The sequence below is a fragment of the Coptis chinensis genome, chromosome 1 (assembly GCF_015680905.1).
Source record: "Coptis chinensis isolate HL-2020 chromosome 1, ASM1568090v1, whole genome shotgun sequence".
Taxonomy (NCBI): Eukaryota; Viridiplantae; Streptophyta; class Magnoliopsida; order Ranunculales; family Ranunculaceae; genus Coptis; species Coptis chinensis.
The window spans coordinates 71,672,114-71,689,803 of record NC_141456.1 but is presented as its reverse complement, the minus strand read 5'-3'; positions in this window follow the sequence as shown (position 1 = coordinate 71,689,803).

Here is a 17,690-nt window from a genome sequence, read left to right as displayed (position 1 = left end):
TTGAGGGAAGAGCTTCTTCAGTTCCTTCCACACGTGGCTTCATCTGTTGTTTTTCGTCTGCACTACTGTCTACATTCTGGTATTATCCTCTAGGCATTCGTCCCTTTGACGGGGATTCAGCCCTTTGGCGGCCACGATGATAGTCTCTCTTCGATTTTTGAAGGGAAAAGTTCCCTTCTCGAGGGACCACAGGAACTGTCCGATTAACTTTTTTGGTTTCCTAATGTTTATTCAGGACATCCTCCTCCTACCCCACATGAGTTTCAACTATGTCTAGGAGTTCCTCTAAATCACGGGGTGGTTTCCTAGAGAAGGATTCGAAAAAAGCGTTGTTTTCATCCAACCCTTGTTTGAATGCTATTATGATAGTTTGTTCGTCGCAAGACTCTATCTGGATTGAAATTTCCATGAATCATTACTTGTAGGACCTTAATGATTTTCCATAATTTTTCTTAATGTTGACCAATGCGTTAATCCACTTTGGTTGGTGCTTGGTACATGAGTACCTGTCTATGAAGGTCCTAAACATTTCTTCAAAGGACCTGATCTACCACTCAAGTAACCTGTGGTACAACTGGAGCGCAGATACAGACATGGAAGCTTTGAACTCTTGACACATGACGTGGTCATACCTTTCATATTGTCCCATAGTTGTTCGATATCTGAACACATGATCCATTGGATCTGACTTGTTATTGAAGACAGTAAACTTCGGTTGCCGGTAACCACAGGGGTAATGCTTTCTTATTATTCGAGATGTGAAAGGAGATCTGCCCAAACAACCTTAATGAAAACAAAAACCCCAAATCATTCAATCCAAACCTCACCCAAAACTAGATCTGGAAACAATTTCGGACTACCATTAACAGTTTCTTGGAGCTTTCAACAGCACTCACACCCCTTACACCCTACACTAGCTACCCATCATCCACAATCCATTCCTACCCAAACGACAACATTTCACCTAATCAAATCTAAAGGGGTGATTTCTCTGGCCGCCATTAACGATTTTTACAAAGCTTCAGACTAACTAGAATAGCCCCACTCCTTAATCCCGACGTCCATTCTCTAAACTCCCGACCTCAACCAAAACAAAACAACAATAACACAACAAAACAAAACAACATAATATAAAGGCAGTAAGATTCATGGGCTGGCACCTCCATGAACGCCTGTTCATAGCTTCAACAATCCACCCAAATTCCCAGCACGCCCTCACCTACAACCCATCCCAATAGTCCAACCACCAATTCAAACCCACCGCAACATAAAAAGTTCAAAAAAACAATTAGGCAGTACGGCAGGACCATTCCCTTATCTTGGGCTCGCGACGACGCCATTAACAGCCCAATCAAACTTCGACAGTTAAATGTCGATTTCAAAGTTTCAATACTACTACACTTTAACAAGTTTTTACAACACTACATACACGACGTCACATAAAATAGGAAAATGAACGGAAACATTTGACAATAGAATTTTGTCTGTATACTAGTAAAATTCTGGATTCCGTGAAATAGAAAAACTATCTACTCACCTTAATCCCAAGCTCCACGAATCCTCCTAGTCCGAATCGTCGCGCTCCACCCTCTGGCAAACGAGTTTCTAGCTCTGCCTCCATTTTTATTTTTTTTTATTCTCTAAAAACACTATTCTCTAGAACAATGTGATTATATACTTCGATTTCAAACCCAAGCCCAACACAGACTCGGGCCCAGAAACCAGGCCCACATATCCTAAACCCAATCCGTTCCAATTTTAAATAAATAAATAAATAATTAATTAATTAATTAATATGTATTTTAAATACGGGCGTTACAGCTATACACATCTCAAAAGAATCTCGTCCCGAGATTCGAAAGTAAAGTAATCTATACGAACAAATAACATTGGTTATTAACTTAGAACCTACACAAGAATGTACGTAAATTAAACTTAAGCAAGATAACGTTGATATTAATTATTTTTAAATAATTCCATAATATATGTCCTCATGTCATTACAAAACCTATTACAGTTTGATTGTCTATATTAAAACAAATTATTACTGTCACTTAAATACAAGATAAAAATATCATTTCTCATGAGCATGCAGTTTCTTAACACGTAGCAAACTCTACGAAAATTAATATTCTACTTGACTAATCAATAATATAGGGTAAGTTTACCCCTGCCTAAAACATTATGGACTATTTCATTACCATGCATAAAAGAAAATTAGTATCCTGATACACTTAAATAAAAATCGCTCATGTCACTGATACTATAATAAAACTTTATATTTACTTTAGTCATGCTCTCATAAATATTAAATTTAAAACAACCCTTGAATCCTAATTCATGTTTGCAACTGGATCAAATATAACACGTATCAAAACAATAATTTTTTTCATATTCATCTATCAAAATCATATAGACTGAAACAAAACAATTAAGAATAAATACTCGATGCTCATTGCTATTATTATTATTACTAATTATTTTAAACGGTGAAAAGATTCAAAAATTAATCTCCCTATACAATGACAATTAACATAAGACTTGCTACTGTATAACACGAATTTTAAACCTTTTAGAATAATATAAACTCACTTCTAATATATCACCCATAACAAGTTATATTCTCACGGTAATATTTATGAACCATAAATCAAGGTATATATTTAAGAATACTCGAATATGCAGACATCAATGTGCAACTAATTTAACAGTATTAATCAATCATGTCATAATTTATCGGCACGAAACACACTTATAAAACTAAAATAGAAATCCGGTTGTTGTGGAAATACGATCATCATTATATTAAGACATCCTCTACATAAATTCCAATATAGTTTAAAAAAAATAACAATTATCACCATTATTTTAATTAATCATTAATAACGTGACCTTAAGAAAACAACCTACACATGCATGTTTTCTTGGTAAAACAATATTAATCCTCACATACGCACGGTAATAGTTCCTCTATATATACAATAATATATAAACGTGTATACGCAAGTATACACAACTCAAAAATAATACACATGTATACGCAAGTATACACATCTCAAAAAGAATACACGTATATTTTATTTATTATTCGGTCTATTTCTAACTAATCACCTCTAACAGATTAATCTCTTATACTTTAAAACATTATTCATCCATTACAATGTACGAGTGAGGCGAGATAGTTCCTCCAACATCGAGGCAATTAGTTCCTTACTCAGTACGTCACAAAGCCATCAGATAATACAACTCATTCAATATAGATTAAAATATCTTATTATTTCTTGAATAATAATATAATACTCAAATACAAAGTTCACAGACAGGTTATCACACTTAATCCATAATCCATGTGAAAATGAACACAAACAATAAAACAACCTTATAGCAGCACACATCATTTTGATCAAATCCATTAATAATTAACATATTACACATATAGGCACTCCTCATATGATAAAGAAAAATAAAATCATTTCATATGCACTCCACCAGAGTAACTAATATACATATACAAATTACACATACAAACAAATCAAGAAAAATATTGACTCTCTTTATTTCTATATCTCTTTCATTTTCTTTGTAAAAATAAACCAACTAGCGAAAATAGTTTTGAAAATAATACTTCTTAAACACTACCCATAAACCACGATTCGAGAATCACTTAAACTCACCTAAGTCTAAGCTAACCAAATGCTCTGATACCAAACTGTCACACCCCAAATTTCGACAGAATTCAGAAAAACATTATTTGTTCCCGACTCTTCGATCTCTGAGGTGTGACGCACTCTCCACTTCCAAAAACCCATAAACAGTTTAAATATGCGGATAATTAAAAACCAATAAAAATTTTAACTTAAACAAAAGTCCTCTTCATTACAAAAATTAACAAATGAAAATACAAGTAACCTTATCTCAACTGAAAATCTATATCACCTCAAAGAAAAACAAAGCCTATCTTGGAATGCGACGCTAACGCAATCCACAAGCAGCAACCAATCTTCTTCAACACTAAACCTGTCAAGACTTATCAACTATGTTCATTTAATGAACACACCCGATAAGCAAACATGCAAATCAGGTCAGCATTATAAAAATGCTGGTGTGAGTAGCTCTAAAATACAACATATACTTATACATATACATACACAATCCATAAGGCCGTTAGTTCCTTCCCCGAGGCGCCTTAACTTTTAACAACTAATACAACATCCTTAAGTACAATAATTAAGGCATGTAGTTCCTCCACTGAGGCGCCTTAACTTCCCACTAACCACACAACAATCCATACGCATAATAAAAAGGCATTTAGTTCCTCCACGAGGCGCCTTAGGTTCTAACTAAACTATAACCAGCCGAGCATATACAATCATCTATCTAACGATATATCATTAACCAACATATTACCATAATTATATTAATTAAGGCTTTCTTTGTGTGTTCCTAAAATTCACGTCGTATCTATGTCTTACCTAGTTTCCCTGGCTACCACAATCGTTTCCCAACACCGAACATGTACATCAACATGCCTCCCCTTACATAATGAACCACTCCGTGCGTAACTACCTTGAGCGGGATGCCGCACACCAGGTAACCCTCACACGGAAGCCATTATGTAAGTACTGCCACTATTTGGCATAAAATATCCCGCGTCTCGTTCTATTTTGTGAACGGAATAATCAAGCCACTATTCGGCTACGCGAGAAGGGCCATTCAGATTCACTGAAACACCAGAAGGGCCAATCACATTACTTATGCCCGAAGGCCATTCAGATTCACTGAAACGCCAGAAGGGCCAAATCACATGAGTTGTGGTAGCTAGGTTCTAGGATTTTCATTACGTAATTTATTCGGGTGTCATACATTAATGACTCATAATAATTCCACTATATCACGTGCAGGTCAAATACCTTATTGCACTAAGCCACAATATTTAGAAATATCTCGATTATATCTCATAACCACTTTCATTCTTTCATGTGCCAATATATTATTGCACTAAGCCATAATCCCGTGGGAAAATATCCACACATACTATACTACCTCATAGTAGCATCTCACATATAAAATAATGGAGCATTTATACATTTATTTCTCCAAAACTATTGCATTTAATATATATATCCCCACATATTATATAATGTCACAATATCAACGTCAAATTTTAATTAGATAATGACAACCAATGTTATACAATCTTCCACAGCATTTTAGCATTTGATTTGTCCATACAATTTAATATATAAAAACGTAACACAATTAAACAGTCAACAGTCCACAATCAAAGCCCAATATATATATGCTTTACACACTACTCACGTCAAATCTTAATTAGATAATGACAAACAACGTTATATAATTTCCGACAATATTTTATTACTATATTTGTCCATATTCTTAAATATGAGAAAAACTGGAAAAAGTCAACATTTTATAGTCAACGGTCAAAGTCAAAGGTCAATGGTCAACGGTCAACGGTCAAAATCAACGGTCAATGATCAAAGTCAAACTGTCGTTTCCATGTTCGACAGGTTCATGGTCATAGCCATGGTTCATGGCTAAGGTCAAGGTGCATGGCTCATGGGCTCATGACCAAGGTAATGGTTCGGACCCAACTGGCCAAGCCCAAACCTTAGAACCCAAAAGTCTAAATGGCGAAAGACCCATTTGGATCTCTATTAAGTCCTATGGGCTGGTCCCCGAACAATATTAGAAACTGGCCCCAAAACAGTTAAGTGGTTCGGTCCAAAAATTGAACTGAAACTGGCCCAAAAACTAAAACAAAACCGGGCCCAAAAAAAACAAAATAAACTGGCCCAACTAACAAGCTAAGGCCAAAAAACTGAAATTAAACATTTCGGCCTGGCCCAACTAAACAAACTTTTCGGCCCAAGGCCCAACTGACCAAACAGTGTCATCTTTTTCAAGCTTCTCTCCTCCACCACCAGCCACCAAATCGCTCCGGCCACCCACTCCTCACTTCATCAAATCGGTTTTGATCCCCATAAAAACCCAAACAACCTTAATGAAAACAAAACCCCCAAATCATTCAATCCAAACCTCACCCAAAACTAGATCTGGAAACAATTTCGGACTGCCATTAGCAGTTTCTTGGAGCTTTCAACAGCACTCACACCCCTCACACCCTACACTAGCTACCCATCATCCACAATCCAGTCTAACCCAAACGACAACATTTCACCTAATCAAATCTAAAGGGGCGATTTCTCTGGCTGCCATTAACGATTTTTACAGAGCTTCAAACTAACTAGAACAGCCCCACTCCTCAATCCCAACGTCCATTCTCTAAACTCCCGACCTCAACCAAAACAAAACAACAATAACACAACAAAACAAAACAACATAATATAAAGGCAGTAAGATTCATGGGCTAGCACCTCCATGAATGCCTGTTCATAGCTTCAACAGTCCACCCAAATTCCCAGCATGCCCTCACCTACAACCCATCCCAACAGTCCAACCACCAATTCAAACCCACTGCAACATAAAAAGTTCAAAAAAAACAATTAGGCTGTACGGCAGGACCATTCGCTTATCTTGGGCTCGCGACGACGCCATTAACAGCCCAATCAAACTTCGACAGTTAAATGTCGATTTCAAAGTTTCAATACTACTACACTTTAACAAGTTTTTACAACATGACATACACGACGTCAAATAAAACAGGAAATGAACGGAAACATTTGACAGTAGAATTTTGTCTGTATACTAGTAAAATTCTAGATTCCATGAAATAGAAAAAATTATCTACTCACCTTAGTCCCAAGCTCCAAGAATCCTCCTAGTCCGAATCGTCGCGCTCCACCCTCTGGAAAACGAGTTTCTAGCTCTGCCTCCATTTTTATTATTTTTTTTATTCTCTAAAAACCCTATTCTCTAGAACAATGTGATTATATACTTGGGTTTGAAACCCAAGCCCAACACAGACTCGGTCCCAAAAACCAGGCCCACATATCCCAAACCCAATCCGATCCAATTTTAAATAAATAAATAAATAATTAATTAATATGTATTTTAAATACGGACGTTACATCTACCCTCTTCTCAAGTTTCGTGTTCACCTCTTTCAAAGCCAAATTCTATTCTGCCATAACTTTCATCTTCTTCACCGATGTTTTGCATACCCCTTCACCCAAGCCTCGACAACGACCCCTACTATCTGGCCCAAGAACTTGTTCTTAATGGACAATCGATTTAGTACCCTTAAAATCATGTCAAACAATAATTAATTACAACAACTATGATTCAACATGAGACCTTTGTGAGGGCATCATTCACCGACGTCTCTCTTGACTCCTGTTGCAAAGCAGTGTAGTCATTAAGCTTTTCCTAGTAAATCAGAAAAATAAAAATATCTCAAATTACTATCTTAAAAATAATTTAGTATCTCAATTCTTATTAAGTCAGTACACTAACAACTAGCTCTGGGTCTTGGTGTTCCCCATTCTTTCTTTTATGATTGTGCATATATTGGTCCAATCTAGTGATAGATGACACAGGGACCCCTTTCTCCTTTGCCATTTCAACTTTAGCTACAGCTGCAGATTTCCTCCCAAGACACGAAGAGTTTTTTTGTTGCTTACGATTCTCTGTGTTCCTCAAACTAGAAGCCTGCACATGTTAAAGTTAGTAATAGTGCACTTTAATTTATATCAAAACACATAAACCTAATCACCATGAAATAAAATAGAAAACCCGTTAACTTTAAATTTCTCGGTATTCCAATTATCCACAAATTGTCGCCAATCTTGCAGAGGAATTCTTTGTTTGGGATGTGATAACCCGTAAAAACTCAATTAGATTACTCTAACCTTATTCTTACGGTATAAATATTTATTTCCTACTCTCACATATAGATTCATGCAATATATATAGAGTCAGGATTCGTTCCACTCTTAACTCTCAAGACTTAAATAAATTCAATTGAACAAACACAAAGAACAATGGTGAGAGTAATGTGTTATGTGAAATTTCTATTCTACGATTATACTACGGATTCAATTTATACTAACAAGATACGATAATTCAACTACAGAAATACTACATTGATTCTATGATAAGGAATTAGGGGGGATTTGATTCCACCTTAACTCAACTTAACTTGCTAACCCATTTAATCGTCAGAATCGAATTGAAACTGCTTTGCAGAACAATTGGTTCTTCCTAATCCCTAATTACACATGACACTTCTACCAATTATAACTAGCATGTGAACAATTAAACCCATTCTCATGGTGACTAATCATTTCTAGAGTGGAAAGGAATTACGACTATTCTACTCTAACACAAATTAAGCTTTCATCAAGGCTTCGCAACCCCCTCTAATGGAGGTTTAGCCGAGAATCATTCCGCAATCATTTCCATATGAATCTAAACTAAACATAATATCAAGATTCCAACTTTACTAATTTAACAAACAATAATTGAAATCTAATTAATAATTAAGAAATGATATCAACAAAAATTTAAACTAGATCTATAAATGTAATGACAAAAAATGAATTGAATAATAATAAACTATTTTATTAATCTAATCAAATGAATAACAATAATATAATATTGAAATTGAACAAGAATTAACTAATGAATTAATGTAAAACTAAATCTAGATCTAAATTATTCTAATCTAACCTTAGCTACCATTACAAGGAACTAGTTTTCTAAATAAAACTAGATAACTTAAGAACTAAGCTTTTTTTTGTTTATATATGTTTCAGATCCAAAATCGTGCATGGGCTTGGAGCCATGTTTTGGGCCAGAGAATCAGGCCCAAAACCTAATTCTTTCAGTCCAAAAAGGCCTCTTCAGCTGGAGTTATCTTTGACAAACTTTTCGTCTACTTCTACTCCTCTGATTGGGCCAAGGCTTAAACCATTGGAAATCTCTTTCCGAGCCGGTCGTTTTGACATAAGGTAGGCCCAATTCCGAGGTCTGAGTCCAAAGATATGGTCTTCCGAAGTTCTGCTGACTTTGTGCACTATTTCTGCCCGCGTGGACTTTGACTTTTTATCTTTTGACCGGGATTTACATAGGCTTTGTCTTCTTGAAAATTGGCCTTTAATCACAAAACTCCTTAGCAACCGACCTTTGCTCCTTTATCTCGCTAAAGTGGCACATTTTTGCACATAATGGACTTTGAAGCCTGAAATGCATAAAAACATGTAATCAGTATTAACTCTTACTTATTACTCACATAATTGGTCTAAAAGTACGATTGTTAAGGGGTTAAAACTACAGTTTTGGGCTCTTATCAAACCACCCCCAAACAGCATTTTGCTTGTCCTCAAGCAAATATGAGAAATTAGAATAAGTGACCAAAAATAGAGTTCTAACTACTCTCGTTTCGCTGAGTGCGATTGCATTTACCATATGCAATAAGGCCTTAAACCACTAGGAATTCCCTAGTGGACGAGTTATAGCCTCGTGAGAGGTTTCCAGTAAAGGTACTCACAAACTTCATCTATACTACAACGACTAAGAAATAAAACTATTGTTTCCTCATTCATGTCTCAACTATCTATACATCTCACTAGCAAATGAATAAGAATAACCAAGTAAAAAACCTAAGCTAATATATGCATAATAATCAATCATCTATGATACAAATATATATACTATGAGTAATACTATGAAATGCCTAGTAGGTTCGTTTCTGAAAACTCGGAATAGCGTCCTTAAGTAGGTCCTCACATAAATGTCAAGCCAAAAACCACTCTGATTTTTCCGCTCAAGTTTCGCTACTCCAGTGTGCAGTGGGCACACTTTACCTTACAATCTCAATGACAAATAAGGAAGCCATAGTCGATCAAACACATCTGCCACTTACTATCACACTAACCTATTCCTAATTGAGCTAGAGGTCTTTATTAGGTGTTGCGGGGATTAGGAAATGGTTTAAGAAGGAAGGAAATGGATATTCAAAAGGACAAGTCTGAGATAATAGAGTCTTCATATTATGTAACTTAGAGAAAACCTTGTTATTTTCTTTTGCTTCTATACTTTGTTTCCATCCTTAGCCATATTTTTCTTTTTCTTTTCTTTGGCTTTTGACTCCCTTTTATTCTATATTTGGAGTTTTTATTTATTTCTATTTTTCTTTTTCTTTTCCTTGGATGGAAACTTCTTTTCTTTTTCTGAAGCAACTAACTAATTTTTGTTTACACGTGGTTTTCTCTTCTTCTTTCTTCACTCATTCTATTCTCGGACTTATTCTAGATTGGGTAAGTTGAATTTTTTATTTTGTTTTGTTTTTGTAATGAGGGGTAAAGGAATTGTGGTTTATGGAAAGCTAAAGAAAGGCTCGAGGGGCTTAACTAGCGGAAAATAATTCATAGGTTTGAATTTCTGGCTATATCGATCCAAAGAGGGCCTAAATTCTCGCTTAGGATATGGCATAGTGATCAAGCAACTGGACGTGTGATTTCTCTATCCGGATTTTACTTATCCCTTGTGTCATTTCTCAAATGTTTCGCTCATATAAGGCTTTAGGCTATATTCTCACAGGATTTGTAGAATAAGTACTCTAGCCTAGATTTTAGAAACTTACTGCTAACAATCATAGATACTTATGTAATATATTTATAGATAGATGCAAAGATTATTACCTACATATTAACCTAAGTTTCTAACAATTATTCTGATGCAAAAGCTACGTGAGACTTCTAGATTGTTAAGAGCAGAGAGAAAGAAAACAATACCAATATTCATAAGTGTATAGCATAAACTTATTTATTTATATTTTTAAAATTTTTAACTTGAAAACAAATGCATATTATACATATCTATATCCTCACAGATGCCTTAATTACACGTGTTTCTATGCCCCCCCCCAAACAAGAAGCATGCTTTGTCCTCAAAGCATTTAAATAAAGAGGGTAGAAAAATACCATGGAAACGCGTGAAATTCTGGAACATCTGCAAAACAAGGTTAGAACATACTAATATAGGAAATAAAAAAACTGACACAACTCTTTATGGGGTTAACAGAATTAAATTGCTTGGGACATAAGCAGACACTAATTGAAACTAAAAACTTACCTCCACTCTAGCGTTTACTCGTCATCCTCCTCTTCTATAAAGAAGTGAGGTTCCTTCGCATCCTGCCATGCCATTATAATTTGCCAAGCTTGCCGCCATTTATCATCTACGAATGCTAACCTGTTAAGTGCCACTTGGTCGGATGGGGTGTAAGGTGCAACTTGATGAGGTTGTATCCTCCACCCTTGCCAAGTCATTGCATGGAAAGATCGAATAATTGAATTGGTGGGTCTTACAATGTCGACCCCAACCCAGTCCGTGAAACGGGCACAAAAAACAGGGAAAAAACATAGCATAATACGGCAAACTAATATAGGCATAAGAAGATACTTATGCCTCATGCTATGGGCTCATGCTAAACTAGACATTAAGGTCTTAGGAAGGTCATATAGTAGGCGTTCCTCAGCTAAAGCAAGGAAAACATCGCAAGTGGCATCATTCGCAGAAGAAAAATGCCACTTCCCTAATATATTTAGCATGATAAAGAACATTACCGTATCACATTAAGGGACAAGCTACCAAGGGCTACGTTATATGTCCCTTGGTCCTCTACACGGAAAATGCCGGACCCATAATTCTCATGTAAAAGCTCATAGTTGTAGGCAGAGAAATTATCAACTATGTAGCCCCATGGGTCTTGAATCTTAGTAGGCATAATAATCTCAATAACAAAAGCCAACAGGGACTTAGTTATCTCCATTGTTTCGTCATCAATGTTGATGGAGAACACTTGTTCTCCATCCATCAGATAAAAGAATGTACAATGGTTATAAAAATACTGAGGCAAGTGCGGGGAGTAAAGTTCATCAGAACTTACCATTAAAGATTGCCATCCCCGCTTGTATGATTACTACAAAACCAAGCACCATAGGTGTCACTTTGGAATAAGTCTTGAAAAAAGACTGTTCCAAAGATGATACTGTGAGGGATGTCATCACAAAACTACTCTCTGGAACAGCTGCAACTATCCTGGAACAACCCATGCAAAAAATCGGAAATTTCGCGTCTACTGAGTTCTGGGCGCAGGTGCGCTCGGGTGTTTTTGGATTTACAGTGTTTTGGCTATGAGTCGCGCTCAACTTGGGCAGTGCTTCAGGGTAGAATTTTCGACATTGACATTGATTAGGGCGAAAGCTTTCGGGTAGTGCGAAGGCGCGAAGGAAAATTAAGCGAAAATTGGGAGTGAAAAATGAGGGATGGATGTGAGAGATGTGTGTATGGAGAATGAATAAAGTTTATATAGGGTTAGGTTTCCAAAAACGAATTGGGAAATTTCCAAAACATTTTAAGGCAATTGCCGAAAACAGAAATTTCCAAAATAGGAAACAGAAACAACCCATATTCTTGATTCTATAACAACCCTAATATCTTTTATACTGGATTTAGACTAGTAACTTCTAAACTCTCTTAGATTTCATCCTACCACCACATCTAATCATAGGTATGCCAATTACGGCAATATTCTCAACCTTCACTCCAAAACAAACTCTAAAATGGAGGATCTTCTACAAATCATGATAGAATAAATAATACCACCCCCAAACAATTTGGGAAGGTGGGATTAACAATAAAATCCATGCACAATTTGAAAAGAACCACATTATATTAAAATTGAAATTCAAACAACATTTAACTACCAAATTCAAAGTTAACTAAGGAATTTAACAACGTAACATCCTATCTACTAAAAATAATAAAAAACAACATCAAAACAACAAACAAGAAGAAATCTAGCTACTCTTCAAGGGAGCGAGGTGGGGGTAAGAATAGGAATTTGAGTGATCAAGAATGGAAAAACCAAACACCCCACCCCCAAAAAAATTTTTGAAAATAGGTTTGTAAAAATTTGTTTTAAAATGTGGATCTTTTAAAGTCATATTCCCGAGATTTAATGTGGGATCATTTTACGTCAGATTCCCCTACACTGTGCACACCCCCAAACAAGCATGAAACTGGGGTGGCACAAAGTGGATGATGCGTAGTCAACTATAAACAAATAGTCGGAAGAGTTGGGGGTCTAGCCATAAAAACATGATACTAAATGCACCCCCAAACAGAATAATATTGTATAATTAGAAGCAAACATGTAAGCGAAGGAATGAAAACTTATGCATCCTATCAAAGAACATATGCAAACCATCATGTTGTAATTGTTTTAAATAGTTGGAATGACCAAAAAGATGAATTAGCTATACTTTAGGTGAGAAGGGAATGAAGTGTGGATCCTGATGTCTTTCATGAAGCTCAGATGAGGAAAAATAAGACAAACTAGGTTTCTCACTACACTCGGTCAGAGTTTGTCTCTCAATTACAGGAATGGTGTACTCATGGGATTGTGTGCTAGGCAAACACTCTTCACTGTGAGGGTTGAAAAAATTATAGATGGTCTCTGAGGCAATTGGCTCAAGGGAAAAATCGAGGTTCCTTTTAAATGGTGGGTGAATGGATGGCTTAGTTGTGGTAGATGGTTGGATTATAGGAGGTGGCAACTCAGGTGGATGGTGGTTGGTTGGTGGTTCATCGGGTGGTGGATCCTCACATGCTCTTAAAAACTCTACATCTGGCTTAGCTGAATCCACAAGGTTGTGGTTTGTGGCTTTATCTTTAAGATTTTCCTCTATTTATTTCATTGTTATTTCCTCAGCTGCCAAACTGAATTGAGATTCACATTGCTCTAAAGATGTAACTTCCTCATTTTCTTGCACATTAACTTGTTCATGCCTTAGATTTGAATTGTTAATATCCATGTCCTCACCATCTTCCTCTAAAACACTACAAGTATCCTCAATGGCCTCATTCAAATGTGTCGAGATATCATCCAGCCGAGTGCGGTTAGCAAACTCAAAGGCCTGGACATGCTCAACAGGAGGGTCCATATTACGAGAATGCCAATAGTTATCAAATTCTTCCTTCGTCACACCTTTATAAATATCTTCTAAAGTGTCATCATTATATTCATCGTCAGGTGGATCAGTGGGAAGTTCCTCGGAGACATCGCTCAAGTTTGAGTGGTCATCCGAAAACTAGTCCTAAAGAGTCGTCTACAAGAATTTCCTCATCCAGGTAGGGTGTGGAGTTAATATCATGGTTAATGGGAAGGTCTTCAGAAGGTAATGGTTCATGAAATGTAGGGTAGGTGTGAACTAGGTTGACTGGGTTAGTTATGGGAATAGTGTCGATCTTTGGCATGGTAGAAATGTCTGGCGTAGGTGAACCTAGTATCTTTAGGTTCCGGTTTATTTCCTGAAGTATTATTTTGTTTTGGGCCATTATTTCATCGAATGTTATTAGCTGAGGGGAAGCTTGGTTGTGTGGGTCTAGTTGGTATGGTGTTTGATAGTCATAGTTATTGGCATTTGAGTGACTCTGGTTGATGTCGTACTGTGATGGGTTAGGTTGAGGCTGAATGGCTGGTTGATTGTTATTGGTGGAATTACATGAATAGTTTGGATGACTAGAAAACTCTTGATTGTATGAGTCACTATAAAAATTTGAAAATTGAGGCTCATAATTATTATTATATCCTATAGTAGGCTCAGACTCTTGATATGATGGGCATTGAGAAACCCAATGGTCAGGACTACCACAACATGAACATGGTGAAGGGTTCCCATAATAATTACAAGATTGCTCTTGATATGATGGGCATTGAGAAGCCCAATGATCAGGACTACCACAACATGAACATGGTGAAGGGTTCTCATAATAATTACAAGATTGCTCTTGATATGATGGGCATTGAGAAGCCCAATGGTCAGGACTACCACAGCATGAACATGGTGAAGGGTTTGCATAATTATCATATGATTGTTGGTCTACATATTGATATGCCATATTGGTTTTTCAAATATATTATAGGGCAATTAATATGCAACCACAACTCTAAGCATACATTTCTAGATAGGCGTGTGGTATTTCGTTTTAAGAAAACAAGCCTGATTATACTAGAATTAAAACTCCTCTGACAGAAGAAACAAGGAGTGAAAGAAAGAGTACTTGAATGCCTTCTTGCTTCGCTTACGAATAGCGTCTTGTATACTCGTTCTCAGTGTTTGTATGATGTTAGAAACACTGAATGACTTGAAGAAATGAAAATTTGGAAAAACCCGAGAAATCGGCAAATTCAGCCAGTTTAGGGCGCTTGGCATGCTGCTGTTTTAAGCAGTCAGTCGCTCTGTTTGAAGCGCAGGTGCGCTCGTGGCTTGGCTCTAATTCCAGTAAGGTTAACGTGCTCCAAAAAATTTGAAATTTTTATAGTAGTTTTCTAAGAAATCTATCAAGTAGTCTGTAAAATTTTAGATCAATCGGAGCTATGAAAGTCCCTCTACTGCCCTTCAAACTTTGTGAAACAGTTTTCGGACATAATACAAACAACCGAATAGTTAACCCATCAAAACAAAGCCAAAAATCGCCAAAAGTTTACTGGAAACTCCTGACAGATCTTACTTGTTCCTGTAAAACTTTTAGAGCAATTGGAGTTCTACAAACTCTCCTTATGAGCTGGTGTTCCAGAAATTAAATGTTTGCAAAACTGCAGAAACACACTGGAAACACTCCATTATTTAGGCGGTCAAAACAATTCAAAAACTCGTCAAATTTTTACTGAAAGCTTCTGACGTAGGATAGATACTCCTGTAAAAATTATAGAATTTTTAGAACTTCCTAAGTAACCTTACTCGACAGTGTTTTCAAGAACACACGGTTTGAAAACTGAAATGCAGCACTATAAAGATCGTATTTGTTCACATGGTAAACCAATTAGGAAATTTCTGAAAAAATTACAGTAAATCACTAATACATTAAGGATTACACCTGAAATATTTTAGAATTTTTAGAAATTTAAAAATACCTTTACTGCAGTGTTTTCCTCTGTGAATCCGCAGCCCCTATGCCTAAAACAGTGAACAGTTCCGAAAATTCAAGATATAGGAATGAAAATTTAAAAGGGTGGGTGGGTAGAGAATGGGGGATTGCCCCTTGGATTCAATCAATTGAATTCTTGTCTTGAACGAAAATTCAATCACAAGTGTACTGCATTAATAGAAGCTGAGTCATGGGGACCATATTAGGTGCGACTGGGTGTGATGTTACATAAGCTGCTTGTATGATCCTGTACTCCTCTTATTTTTGCCGCTTTTAGCAAAAACAAAAGATAAGAGCCTCTTCTCTAACTACTCATCCCTCTCTTCTTAGCCATTTTGGGTAAAATCCTACACTGATCGACAGTGTTAGTTCCAGAAAATCATTCTCTCTTTGCCTTTTTGGGTCAAATCCTTCACTGCTTACAGTGAAAGGCTAGTCTCTACATTATCTATGGTCAATTTCTTCTAGGGTAAAATCCTCTACTGTGAACAGTAACGAGTTCCGAAAAGAAACAGGACTAAAAAGGATATATATGAGTTTGAATGTGGCTTTCAGGAGGAAAGAAGCATGACGAAGGAGAAGAAAAGCTCTCAGGGCATCGACAGTGGTAAAGAGCCAAATCAGCAAAGTTAGAATTTGGAACGGGAAGCAGCTCCAAAATTCTCTTATGCTGAGGCAGCAAAGAAAGCCACACAACAACAACAAGTAGAACTACAAGAGCTACCAAACCCTGAGAAAATGGGTGATTACCCAGCAATCACCATTACAGAAAAGGCGTATGAAAAGGGGTTGCTCTATTGTAAGTTCTGTTTAGTGGGTAGAATCGATTTACAGAAAGTCCCAATCGAAAAAGTGCGGGAACTAGCAAGGAAAATCTGGCAGCCCTCAGGTGAGTGGATTATTACTCCCATTGGTAAAGGATATCTATTTCTGAGATTTTCAAATGCTGAGGATCTGAATAGGGTGTGGGCGAAAGGAGCCTGGGACTTTGATAAAAGTCCAATGAGAATTAGTCAGTGGACGCCGAACTTTAATCCGGATAGTCAGAGGCAGTCCCACGCCCTAGTATGGATTAGGTTTCCAGGACTTGGACAAGAATTCTGGGAACCAGAAGTACTTATGTCCATTGCACGAGGGGTTGGATATCCGATGCAAATCGATGAGAAGATGCTGAGCCGAGAGTACGGATACTATGCGAAAATTCTGGTAGATGTGGACCTTTCAGAACCCATCCCTGACCAGATTTATGTGCGAACGAAGTCGGTGAAGTTTGGGCAGGCGGTGGAGATCGGGAAGTTACCAAAGATGTGTACTCACTGCAAAATCGTTGGGCATCTGGTTACTGAATGTAGGAAATTAAAAGGGGATATGCAAAACTCTCGAGGGAAAGAGAATAAAGGCAAAGATGTTGTGATTGACCTTACCCCTGATGCCGAGTTTCGCGGAGGGAAGTCAAGAAGGAAACGAAGTCGAAAACAGGCACAAGCTGAACCTATTAAACAAGGTGAGATAGCTTGGAGACCAAAATCTTATGAGAAAACGGTGGAACCACAAACTCATAATAGGTTTGAAAACCTTGAGATTGAGGAACTACAACCCATAGAGGAGCAGGAGCTAGCTGCTGAACAAGGTGATGACGTAAATGGGGGAACAAGCAAAGATAGAGATGCAACTCAAGAAGCAGACCAAGAGCAGAGTGCACATACTCCACAACAGCAGCAAAATGCTGAACCAGTCAGGGACAACAAGGTGGCCCGGTCTTTGGAACT